Source organism: Strix uralensis, chromosome 13 (assembly GCF_047716275.1).
Source record: "Strix uralensis isolate ZFMK-TIS-50842 chromosome 13, bStrUra1, whole genome shotgun sequence".
Lineage (NCBI taxonomy): Eukaryota > Metazoa > Chordata > Aves > Strigiformes > Strigidae > Strix > Strix uralensis.
The window spans coordinates 16040313-16052940 of NC_133984.1; the positions used below are offsets into that span (position 1 = coordinate 16040313).

Sequence of the window (12628 nt, forward strand, 5' to 3'; positions counted from 1 at the left end):
TCACCCCCATAGACCAGGATAGTACTTGGCAGGGGTTGGAACTTAAAGGAATATAGAGGTGATTGGGAGACTTTTAAAAAATTAACAAAACAGCAACAGACGTACAACCTCCTCCCCACTAACACACTGAATTCCAACAATACCAGTTTGTAAAAAGGACTGTAAAATCAAAATGAGTCAACAGGAAAACTTCTCTACAAATGCAGCACGACACTTCAACAGCCTTTGTGTGAGTATGCATGTGAATGTCAGTCCTAATTCATGTTAAAAGCACAGACAATTTCTCAGAACTCTAAATGTAACATAATTACCTTAAAAAAACAAGTTATGTCTATTTGGGTAGAATTATTTCAAAGTTCTAGGATAATGACTTCATTTAACATGCGTTACACAAAAGACATTTTTGGAGCTATTCCCATAGAATCAAAGCTTTCCTGTTCACGTAACTCATTTTTGTGATTCTTTATTTTGTCAGTGTTGCTGTAAACAATGTGCTGCCCATGGCAGGGAGGGGAGAGGAGAGATTGTTTAAGGAAAAATAGTCATCCCTCCACAGAATTTTGTAGTTACATTTACCAGCTGCATAAGTGTTCTGATAAACTGCCAAAAAGGGTCACTATAAAGCAACACTCCTTTAAAGTTTTAATCCCTATTAAAGGAAATTATCTGGACTCTTTCCAGAAACATTTTGGGGGGGAGAAAGGGGCAAAAGCTTCCGCAGAAGATCAAATGTTGTTGATTATAAATTCATTACCAGCATAGTTGCTAACTTCAGTAAATTAACAAGGAACTTTTATTACATCCAATCAAGCTCTTGTTAAAGATAACAAGTTCTTTTCATTCCTTGTATTTGTATAACAGTCACTTTTCTGGAACTCATCAAAGCTTGTTGCGAATCCATGCCAAAGTACCACTCTCTCTTTTAACAGCTTTAAAAAAATTAATGAAACCTTATGATCACAGAGAAAAAGCACTGATTATGTTAAAATATTCCAAGATAAAAGATTGGGAATTATGAAGAAATCTGCCCCAGTATCAGCAAAGAGACTGATATTCAACAGCAGAAAAGTCCTAAAATGATGAGTTTTTCACACTTGTTTTTTATTGTTTTGCTTCTAGAGAAAAAGCTTAGCTAAACAGCCTCTTTATCAAATCTGACATAACAAAGATCCATTATGGTTTCACTTTAGAGCAGGCTTTCACTCAAATATTAATTGCTAAAAAGCTGTTTTACATAATCAGTTTAACCATATGATTATGTTAAGAATCGTTTCTTTATCAAATAATCAAAAGTGGGAGGGAAGAATGTTTTGCTTTGAAGCTTCTCACTAATAATACATTTTACCACAAGTTAAGGATTTTCTAAAAAATAACTACTTCAAATGCAAATATCTTGGTGACAGGCTATTGCCTAAGATCCCTTTCTTACATGCCATGATCTAAATACATATTTTTCATCCATTTGTCTGCTGTCGAAGATTACTAGTGATGAAATAAATCTTTCTGGAAAATATTTAAGGAAGTTCCAGTGCCCACTGAAATCAATGTCTAGACTGGATTCATCTAATATAAAACTTAAAATTATCCCTACAATGAAGTATGATAAAAGCATACAGAATTGACGAGATTCATCACTTAATAAAAGGCAATGCAAACCAGTTTTTCTCAGTCCCACCCCTCTAACAGTACTAAAAGAAAATAAAACCTAATGGATAATATGTGTCTTTTTAGGTAGGTCAACTAAAAATCCTTCTATATACAGTAAGATATTTCCACAATTTTAATTTTTTTTTTTCCACAGTCAGTAGCTTATTGCTTATTGCTTGTAGCCCTTTGTTCTAACAAGCTATTTAAGTATGAGCTTTTACTGAAAGTGCAGTTCTTTTGTTTATTTCTTTTCTATGTCTGTTGGCCAAAATGTAATACTCATGCACAGAGAAGCTGAACATGAAGATGGTTGTTTCTTCTCCTCCCAGCAGGACACAAGTTGTATCTGGGCAGCCTTCCATTGTCTGTTGTCCCGGCATAGAAGTGTTTGAAAATCCTCTGTAGAGGCACAGTCCAAAAGTCAAGAGGTGAAGCTGAGAGAGCAGCCACCTGCAGTCTTTTTATATCTGCATAATATCAAATACATTCAACTTAAAATGTTCTTGGACAGCTCTAGCATCCTGTAATTATCATGTAATGCATCCCTCCTCCCCGAAGCAGTCTAAGGTTCATTGGCTCTGGTTGGATAAAAACCGTCATCATTAATAAGACTGACATTATGTAATGACCTGATAGAAGGCCTACAGAGCAGCACTGTGGTTCAAAGCACAAGCACTCGTTTGCCTCAGGAGATTCAGTGCTGAATGCTGCCACTGATTTTCTGTGGAGCCTCAAGCAAGTCACTTTATCTTTGTGACATCTTTGTGCTGTGCAGACTGTGAAGGAAAGAGCTCTTGTGTACTGCTGCTGGTTTGGGGCTGGTTCGGCCCTTGCTCTTAGCCTAGGACTCAGCCATCTCAGAACATGAACAGAGCAGCTTTTTCCTTGGCATCTCCCTGCTAGTAGCAGTTACAGCATTGGCCGTGCTGTGTTTGCTCTTCTGTCTAGGGCTGTTCCTCTGCAGTCTGTTAGGGCCCACTCCCAAATAAACCAAGCTGTATACTTGGACAGTGGCAAGTACTGTGGTAACTCACAAGTACTGTGGTACATGAGGAGAGAAAAGCCCTGGATACAATATGAGGCTTAAGAGGTGAAAACAGGTGTCCCACATGCACCCAAGCATCCCACATGTTTCACTGAACATGAAAAACCTAGCTAAAGTTGAACTGAACTATGTTGTAGTGGCATTTCTGGAAGATGAAGGGTGCCCTGCAGAACCATGACACGACATGCTACCCTGTTACCACAGCACTGTTTTTTTCCTACAACAGAAGTTCTCTGCAGAACACAGCAAAGGCAATACCTGGATTCAACAAGCGGTGTCCTTCCTACCCAAGGGTGCATGCTCACAATGAGACCTAGGAAGGAGAACACAGAAAGCAACAGATAACTAATCTCTCAAAAGACAAAGGAGCTGAAAAGAAGTTGTCCAGAAAAGATGAGGGATTGATGATGGAAGAGGAGTCATAGAGAAAGAAGACAAGTAGACTGTGTTCATAAAAAATCTCACTTAAAGGACCATAACAATGAATTGGCCCTGTGTGCCAGAAACTGCCACAAATTAGCTATGATTATTCTTTAATCTGTGTTTAAACAAATCTGCCATCATCTAAGTTTGATGGTACATGTTCTACAATGCCAAGAAAATTCAGTCAATTTTCTCTTTAGAAGCAGACTCTTGCTCTAGCAGCAGTCAAGGCTGACAGGTGTGCTCCTTGGATTGGGGACTGTGCTGTTCTTTAAAGCAAGCAAAATGTCAGGAAAGCAACACTGCCACAGTTAGCATGGAAAAAATATATTGAAGATTTTTGTCATAGCAGCAGACAGAAAGAAACACTAGCAAAAACTATGCAACTCCCCTAACAAAATACAACATGAAGATTTGTTTTCTGTATTAAAAACTTAAACTGTAACATCTTATGAACAGAAAATATTAAATAATAAGTTATATAATAAGATAGGTAACAACACCCATACATATATTTCCTCCTTTGAAGCATAGATTTATTGGCTGATGCAGGATACGTAAGTATGCTAAACCTTGTACAAGTCAGAAACAACAATCTCTACCATTGATAGTTATCATGTGTTCAAATGCTGATTGAAATTTGAACATCTAAAACTGAAAACTGACCTTACTAGTTATGGAAAAAAGTTTCCTTCTAGTACCAACAGCAATTACACATCATTAAATATAAGCTAAAGCTCCTGTGTTGTTTTTTTTCTCCTTTCTTTGTTTGCTTTGTTTCTGTACTTGCCTTTCATCCCATTAAATTCATTGGCCAAATTAGTCACTGTTATCTGTTTTAAGAATCAGTTCATAATTAACCAAATGGAAAAAAAAAATCAGGTTGTTTCCAATTCCCTAAAACCCAAATCTTATCCACCCACTCCAACATCTGCAGATGGTAAGCACAGTATGTCTCTTCATTAATACCAATAATGTTAGTTGTTAATATCTACATACAGCAATCTTTTGATCTATACTGAAACTATTTGTATGGCCTAGTTCTGAACTCATTGCTAAGGCAAAACTAATTCTTGAATCAAAGAGAGCTAAGCTCAATTAAAAGCTACAAGGAAAGAGCTCTTATTTTGCTCTTGGCACTAACTGCACTGGAAGCATCCCCTAAGAAGTAGCAGTGTTATGGGAATATATGCCTTTGTATTCAGCAGCTGCAAGAAGGTGTCTCAGCTCTGTGAGTCAGCCCTGTTTTGGTAAAGCAACTACTGGTGGCAATATATGAAGACATTTTTTGTGGAGCCAACAGGTTTTAGTAGGAACTGGTTATGTTCTGCTACAGTTTTGAATGTCTCTTACCATTTCAGAAGGGACATAATTAAGCAGCAATAAAGTGTGAGAGATATTAAGGACTGTCTGTCTCAAGCATTTAAAAAATAAATCAACTCCTCCTTCCTTAAAGAATGAGCCAAATCAAAATACCCTTTTTAATTGACCTTGGACTTTTTTAAAATAGATTTTAAGTCTTTGAGGTTTGTGTTTCCAAGCTTTTCTCACAACAAGGGTCTCAAGAAGTTATTTTGAAAACTAAGATGCTTGCAGAATCAAATTATTCTAGCAGCTGAGGCTTTAGGAAAAAAATACTAAAACTCATTAAAAAATTATTATTAGCTATTTCTGTATGTCCTACAGATTTAGAATTACCTTCCATGCCAGTTCAAGGCCAGAGAAAAAGAAAATCTATTTTCTGAATACGGAACTTCTTTTCTGAATATGGAACTTCTTTTTACAATGCTTATCATTCAGTTGTGTGTGTTTCATACTTCTGAAGGTTTCATTTTGTATTTACAAATGCCCTGACTACAGGGCCATGTTAATTCAGCTTTGCTCAGGTTATTCTCATAATGGATAAGAATAGGAAGGTGACTGCTGTTGGATTAGCTGGTTTAGAGACCTAGCTCCCTCCAGAAATCTTCTTTTGAGGAATGCTGCTGCAACCTTTCCAGACAAAAGAAATACAAGAAAAGTTGTTTTTCTGTGACAAGAGTGGTCATTGCATTCATTCACTGAAGGCTGAGCATGCTGTATTTCATCAGTTGATGGTTATTCCCAGAACATGCAATTAAAATGCAGCTGTTCATTAGGAAAATAATACACTATTCTTGCATAAGTAAGGTGTGTCATGAGCAAATAAAGGGATAATTTTTGGTCTAAAGCCAGTCTGTGAATAAATGCTGGACAGAAGATTTCATATACAATTTGATAATCTGCAATGAAGAGGCAGGACGAAGCAAAAGCAACAATAATCTTCTGAAAGTTGAACACATGATTTGGAGAAAGCCTTCAAAATTACTTTCAATAGTCAAAAAAATCAATACTAGCAACACTTACACTGAATTTAGTTAGTTAAAGCATCAGAAATTTCTAGGAACGTTTCTTCCCCCAAACAAATACCAACCCAAAAAGATATGTGGTCTCAAAAACAACTATGTATTCAGTAATAAAAAAATCCACAGGGAAGAGGTAAGAAACAGATTCTCACTTTCACACAGACTTTTGTTACTGCTCTAGCAGGTCAGAAGCCTTCCAAACTGTCAGTTATACTCATTCCCTGTTTACAGTCAGTTTTAATTATTGCAATAGGAAAAAGACCTTTGTGCAAATATAGCATGACTATATGGTATAGGCACTGATCTGGTTGTTATCTAAAATAAGAAAAGGAAACCACTTGCTGCTATACTTGTTATTCATCTCCTTATTCATCAGTGACTCACATTCCTCTGTGTTTGGACCTAGGGGAGAGGCAGCTTGATGTTTTCAGTCTGATACTAGCAAACTCTCAAAGGCTGCCATACAATCAAAATCTCACAAAACCTGGTCATGCAGGATTCCCTGTTCATGGGACAGAAGTGACTGTTCTCCTAAGACCTGTGGATTTATCCACAAGTAAGTCCTTTCCAGTCTGGGATCCTTCACTGAGGTGGCAGGTGTGGGTTTTGGGGCCCTTCCTCAAAACTTGTTTTTACTCTGTAATTCAAATATGCATCAGTAAAACTGCTCGGTTTGGAGTTGCATTCTACTTAGAGAAAAGGAAGATTCTTTTCTCTTTTTCAGTTTCACAAGGAACAATGGCTGGAAATGCAGTTACTGAACAGAGTAAGAGTTAAAAAATGAGTACAAATGAAAGAGATATGTTTTAGTTACTGCAGTAAAATGGTACACAATCTTGGCCATCAGGAGATAACGCCTGCTTGTTCATTAACTTAGAGAAAGGCCCTGTCTGAAGATTATACCAACGGATTAAAGCACTATGATCTTTCCAATGTGGTTTTAATTGCACAGGCACCAATGAAATAAAGGTGATTCTTACCTTTTGGGCATAATCTAACTTTATTCTAGTAACTGCATCTAAGGTATGGCTAAGCATTACTGTATAATTTTAATAAAAAATAACAAGTCAGACTAATCCATCCATACCTCTAAAAATTACGTGCACTCTTGCTTTCAGTTCATTCCCTGTCAAATATCAATATATAGAACAGCCACTTAAATTTTAATGATATATAAACCATGCTTATTCAGTCGTATTATCTCCTCATGGAGCTAGCTTGCCAAGGTCATCTTACGTGTATAAATTCCTAAGTCAGAGGCCATATCAAGAACTAAGAAAACTAAGGGAAAAAACTGCATTTGATTCTTAGTTTTTTGTTATTATACTCTAATGTGCATCATATTTATCACCAGACCAGGGAGAATATATAAAAATGTATGCTCTTTATCTCTGAAAGCATGATTATCCAATTCAGTGCCAAATCAAAACAGATAACAGATAATGTCAATTGAATAAATCAAAAAATAATTAGCTAATGTGACTACTTATGAGAACAATCAGCCACAAGGTTGTCAGTTTTCATCCACAGCAAGAATTTCTCAAGGTCTCTTTTCTGCTTTCAAAATCATGAGTTTTCTTGCTCAAGCCTCAGTGGGTAGTTGAAAGGCTATTTATTTTCTTTCCTCCTCTGGATTTCTAATTGAAATCCACTCTGCTTGTGATATTTAATATACCAATACCAACTGGTGAAAAAACAGGAATTTTCAGGACTGATCACACAAATGGCAATTAAATAGCACATGAGGATCCTTTTCTGAATCATTCTCCAGAAAGAGCCTACTTTTCTCTCTTGACTTTATCACCTCTGACAATCTCTTCTTAGAGAGAACAGCCTAGAAACACTGTCCCTAAAGACACTTTTAGTGAACTAATCCCTCTTTTTACAAATTCTAACCCAGCAAACTGATGCATGTCTTATCTTTTAAGCAGCAATGTTGGTTAATGCTCAATTTCTATACATATTTGAAGAACTGGATCCCATTCTTGAATAAATATAGTGGATTCTAGGCACAAGCAAAGTTATACACAGATGCACGCAAAGGCACATGAGTGATATACGTGAGGTAAAAGCTAATAGAAATATCCTCTGGTAAAGGTATCTTTCTGCTAACAAAACAGGAACATAATACCAGTCCAAAATGACTAATTTGTCTGCCAGTGGCTGAAGTCTAGATGCTATTACACCTCAGTAAGTCGGTACATAGTTGCAAAACTTGGCCAATGCCTCGCAGGAGACATATTGACAAATAAGAACTCATGATTGTATTTATCTTAAATGTTGCATATAACATACATTTGCCATCAAGAAGTATGTGGGAAGCAGCTACTTTGAAGCTTTGAAGCGTGCTGCAGACCAGCTTCACTGCTTCTTTCTTTCATTAAGTTTTGTCAAGGTGATGCCCTGGTTCCTATCTGAACTTCTCTGTGGGATGGCATAAACAAGCGGGATCATGTTGGTGTGAATAAAGAACTTCTCCATTTAAGACATTTGAAAAATGTCCATCTGAAAATCCACAAAGACATACGTACATCAGGCCCACTGTTATTTTGAATCAATCCACAAGCTTTACCTCAACCACGAGTCAAGAATAATTTTTACAGTATTAACTTCACAACCTGAAACTACAGGATATAAATAAAACCACAGGATAAAATAATTATACCAATCATTCTCCTATCCATAGGAATAGACAGTATTACAGAGAAGGATTTAGAACTTCTCCATTAAACTTTGGTATTTAACATTTCAAATCTGAACAGCATTTTGGGGAACAGAATATACACTGGAAGGTTAAACTTTCAATTGGTTAAAAATTATCCCACTAGTTTCCCCTTAAAACTACCACATAGCCATTCACCTCTAGACAGTACATTTGCCAAGTAAGGGAAGAAGACACCAGGGCTAATGTTCTAAAATTTGCAACATCTAAAGCAATACTCTTCGTAATGTTTAGAGGGAAGAGATTGTTAATACCCTCTCTTATATTCTGTGTTTATCACAGCTCACACACTACAATTAAATCCATTTGTAGGCATCTGAAGTTCTGACTTCAGAAACTGTCAGCCACCTGCATCATACATCAACTTCAGTTCATTTTGCAGGTACCCATTTCAAATAGAGACTTTCTTCAGGTGTACCCAACATCCATCAGCCAGAGCACCTTCACTTTTGAGTGCTCTTTAAAAGATGAATGTTGAAAAGGCATGTTCCTTCCTCCTTTGCAGTGAATGGATTCTTTGAGGAAATGGGAGTATTAACTGTGATACAGCTACCCTTTTTTTCAAATTCTTTCACAAAGAGATCACTGCTTCTGGGACCCACAGGCCCACGTATTATTCACAGACCACACACTGGGAGGAGATGCACTGACCTCAGGTCTGTTACATCACCATTAGTGTTACTCCACCCAGGATCTGAATAGTTCATTTGGATGAAGTTTCATAAGTTATCAAAAGCAGCCTGCATAATAAGCCAAACTTGGGCTGATTCAGTTTTGAAAGTCTAAACAGTGCTCAAAGAGTCAAAGAGGCCAAATTTTCCTTAGTTTTTGGTTTTGGTGTTTTTTTATATTCATATTACAGATTCCCTATTTTATTGCTCAGTCCCAAGGAAATGAGACAAAACTTTCATCTGTATGCATTTATCTCATCTATCATTTAGAGGAATCATACAAAAATCCCTTCTGGATGACATGGCCTCCTGAATTCTACAAGCTGGATGTGAGGTTCTGCCCTACATGAGCAAAGAGCACAGTCTCCAGAGCCAGACCGCAGGGCTCTCCTACTTCTTTTGTACAGCTGAAGCAACACAAAGCAAGTGAGAAATTACTAAGGATTCCTTCCCTTGACACAGAGGATCCTTTGGGTGGATGGATGACAGGGTAACCCACTTTACACAACAAATGCACATCCTTCCCAGAAGGGGCCTGTCAGGGGTTGTAAGCAACTAAATGGATTGGGAGAAAACACGATAATGTAAAAAGTCTTTGAGCAGCACAATGAAGCACTGCAGCCCAGCCTTGAACGTGCACTAAATTAGCGTTAAAGCCAGAATCTTATTAAGATTGAGGGAACAGAAAGAGACCTTGCTTCCATGTCCTTCCCATCTTCAAATCTACTGAGTATAAACCCAGCAAGACTGAGAACTGTGCTTTTGCTTTGTCATTTCTCGATCCACTTATCCTTTCATGTGCCCATAGGACAAAGGGCAGGAGTAACAGAGGGTTAATAGCTTCACTACAGTTGACTGGTGTTAAAACCAGGGCAGATGTGGGCTTTAATTAGAAAGCAGCTGCACATACATAAACCACAGCAATCTTAATCCAGAGTGATTCACACACAGACAGTGTGAATACAGACCTCTTGCAAAGCACATACCTTTAATGTGCATTTGTCTGTGTTTTCAGGGGGAAGAGGTTTCAGCAGAATTCTATCCAGGAGCTCATAGGAGATAGAAGGAAAAAGTACATATATGTCTAAAAATCTGAAAAGAGCACTAAGAATGTAAACAGAAAGAATAAAAATAACCACATAGATCAAGTTACTCAGCACCAAAACAGAACAGTAAAGTTTTCCATTACCTTTCACAGAATAGAGCTCTCCCACTCTGAGCAAGGCTCCAGCTGCTCTCTTGGCTTTCCCTTGGGCATTGATTATGCTGGACATCCTGTGAGCCCCCCCAGAACTGGCAATTATATCTAGAATATTCCAGCCATTTAGGAATTCAGGTACCCAATGTGCTAGAAGTACTGCAGAGGAGGAAATCATGAACATCAAGTTTACTCTGTTAAATTTTACCATGGTCCACTGGGTAGAACATGAAGGTTCCCTTGTTGGGAAGCAGGTGAGTGTGCAGGAAGCAGTGCTGCCAGACTACCACGTACTCCCTTCACATCTGTAGGCAGCAGCAAAACCCTGCAAGCAGCTCCCTGACAATGGTATAAAAAGGAGGTTCTGTACTTACGCCCAGAAAGTCTATTCTGAAGTCCACAGGCTTGTTCATCCTATGTATAAGTATATGCCCAAGTACTCCAGAGAGAACAATTTTTTGGCACTCTTCAGTATTCAAAGAGGAGTGTTCATGTCCTGTCTCATCATATGGGCTGCATATGCAGTGTAAACGGGTGCAACACACTATGTTGCCGGCTCCACTCAGCTCTAAGACTCTAAATCTTTAATAGGATTTGAAGGTAGAGAAGAGGTAAGCTGGGAATTTATAAATCTCAATATATACTCCAGTAAACCATCTCCCTTTCTGTCTTGAGTGATTATCCATATGCAGTCTTACACTCTTAGGATGCTTACTATTCACTAACTTTCCCATTCCGCCAGTGTAGATTACTTGGATGAGAAGCCTCTCACCCTCAAAAAGAAATAGAGGACAATTCTATCAAGAATAACAGCAGCCCCAGAAACTTCTGTAATAGCACATTGTCTAGTGTAAATATAGAAGCACGTGGTGGCTTTGCAAATTGCATGCCTCATGAACAAGAGAAGAGAAGTTAGCTCTCCCTAGCACTCCCATAACAGCTCTGACATACCTGATGCCCAGGCAAAGCATTCTTCTTATAGTGTCAAAAGGCACAGATGTCTTTAAAGATAGTTGTATTGAGTTTGCATGGCAAGGTTTTGGTAGCCCTGTGGGAAGGACCCACACTGGAGCAATTCATGGAGGACTGTCTCCCATGGGGGGACCCCTCTCTGAAGCAGGAGAAGAGTGTGAGGAGGAAGGAGCAGCAGAGACAACATGTGATGAACTGACTGCAGCCCCCATTCCCCATCCCCCCTGTGCCACTGCAGGGGAAGGAGGTAGAGAAATCAGGAGTAAAGTTGAGCCCAGGAAGAAGGGAGGGGTGGGGGGAAGGTGTTTTTAAGATTTGGTTTTATTTCTCATTACCCTACTCTGATTTGATTGGCAATAAATTAAATTAATTTCCCCAAGTCAACTCTGTTTGCCCATGATGGTACTTGGTGAGTGATCTCTCCCTGTCATTATCTTGACCCACGAGCCTTTAATCATATTTTTCTCTCCCCTGTCTAGCTGAGGAGGGCAGTGATGGAGCAGCTTGGTGGAAACCTGGCATCCTGCCAGGGTCAACCCACCACTGTGCTTTACGGTGCCCGAAAGGTGGAAATTAATCACTCTGTCGCTAGACAGATACACATTTGAAGCCTGCACCCCAGACCACCACTGGTCATCTGGGCCCTGAGGACTCCAACTACCAAAACCTTGCCACGCAAACCTAATACAATAGTGGAGTCAAACAGGAATGTCCCACAGGAATAGGCACTCAGCTGTGACAAAGCTCATCACTTCTTCCACATTGAAAAGTCATGGTGGGAATTCAACACTGAAAGGACAAAATGCTAGCAGAGCTGAAAAATCTTTGGTCTTCCATAGATTTCCATGGTTGAGTACCTGAATGTGCACAGGGTGAATGTGCAAAAGGACAATCAGTTAAAAAAAAGATGTAGGGCAAAATCTTGTGTAGGATCTACACAATGTCTAGGTAAAACTGCCTTATTTCTAAATCCATATTGGAGTACATCCCCTGAGTAACCCTGGTACACAGACCCAGAGACAGCATGTTCTTCATTTGAGAGATGAGAGCCATCCAGAGTCCGGGATTATGTTTAAATGCCGCCATTGATTCACTGCCAAAGGACAGATCACTTCTGGCCTGGTTCAGTGGGGAAGCCACTCAGGCACTGAAGCTGGCTGGGTAACATAGATGCCAAAGCAACAACATGGGATATGAACCAGAAGGGCAAGAGGGAAAATAACTAAGTAATAATTCTATTAGCTTTTTTCATTTTCAGCTCTAATAAAGTGCCTATATCCATATGTAGACACACTAATGAGGGGCCTGATTTCCAGGACCATTGAATCTCCGTCAGTTTCTGTGAAAACTGCTATATGAAAATCTAGTCTCTTACAAGGGACTAAATATGCATTTGGATAGCTAAATCTAGGCCACTGTTCTTAACAATGACATCTTGATATTTTGGTTTATGTATCATAACAGCTGGGGATGGTGTAAAGCTGATCAGCAAACTGAAGTGGGATTATAAGATAAAGCCAGTATTAATTGTCTAAACGAAAGCCAAGGTTGGTAACCTTTTATGTG

General features: G+C 38.7%; 1 long non-coding RNA gene across 1 annotated transcript in view; it reads right to left on the reverse strand.

Moving 5' to 3' along the window:
- Positions 1-1080: 1080 nt before the first annotated feature.
- Positions 1081-12628, reverse strand: part of LOC141949177 (uncharacterized) — a 52723-nt gene continuing 41175 nt past the window's right edge. Inside the window, exons 5-6 of the long non-coding RNA XR_012630676.1 lie at positions 2951-3005; positions 1081-2114 (exon numbers count right to left, since the gene is read on the reverse strand). This is a non-coding gene — a long non-coding RNA (uncharacterized LOC141949177). The remainder of the gene's footprint in view (positions 2115-2950; positions 3006-12628) is intronic.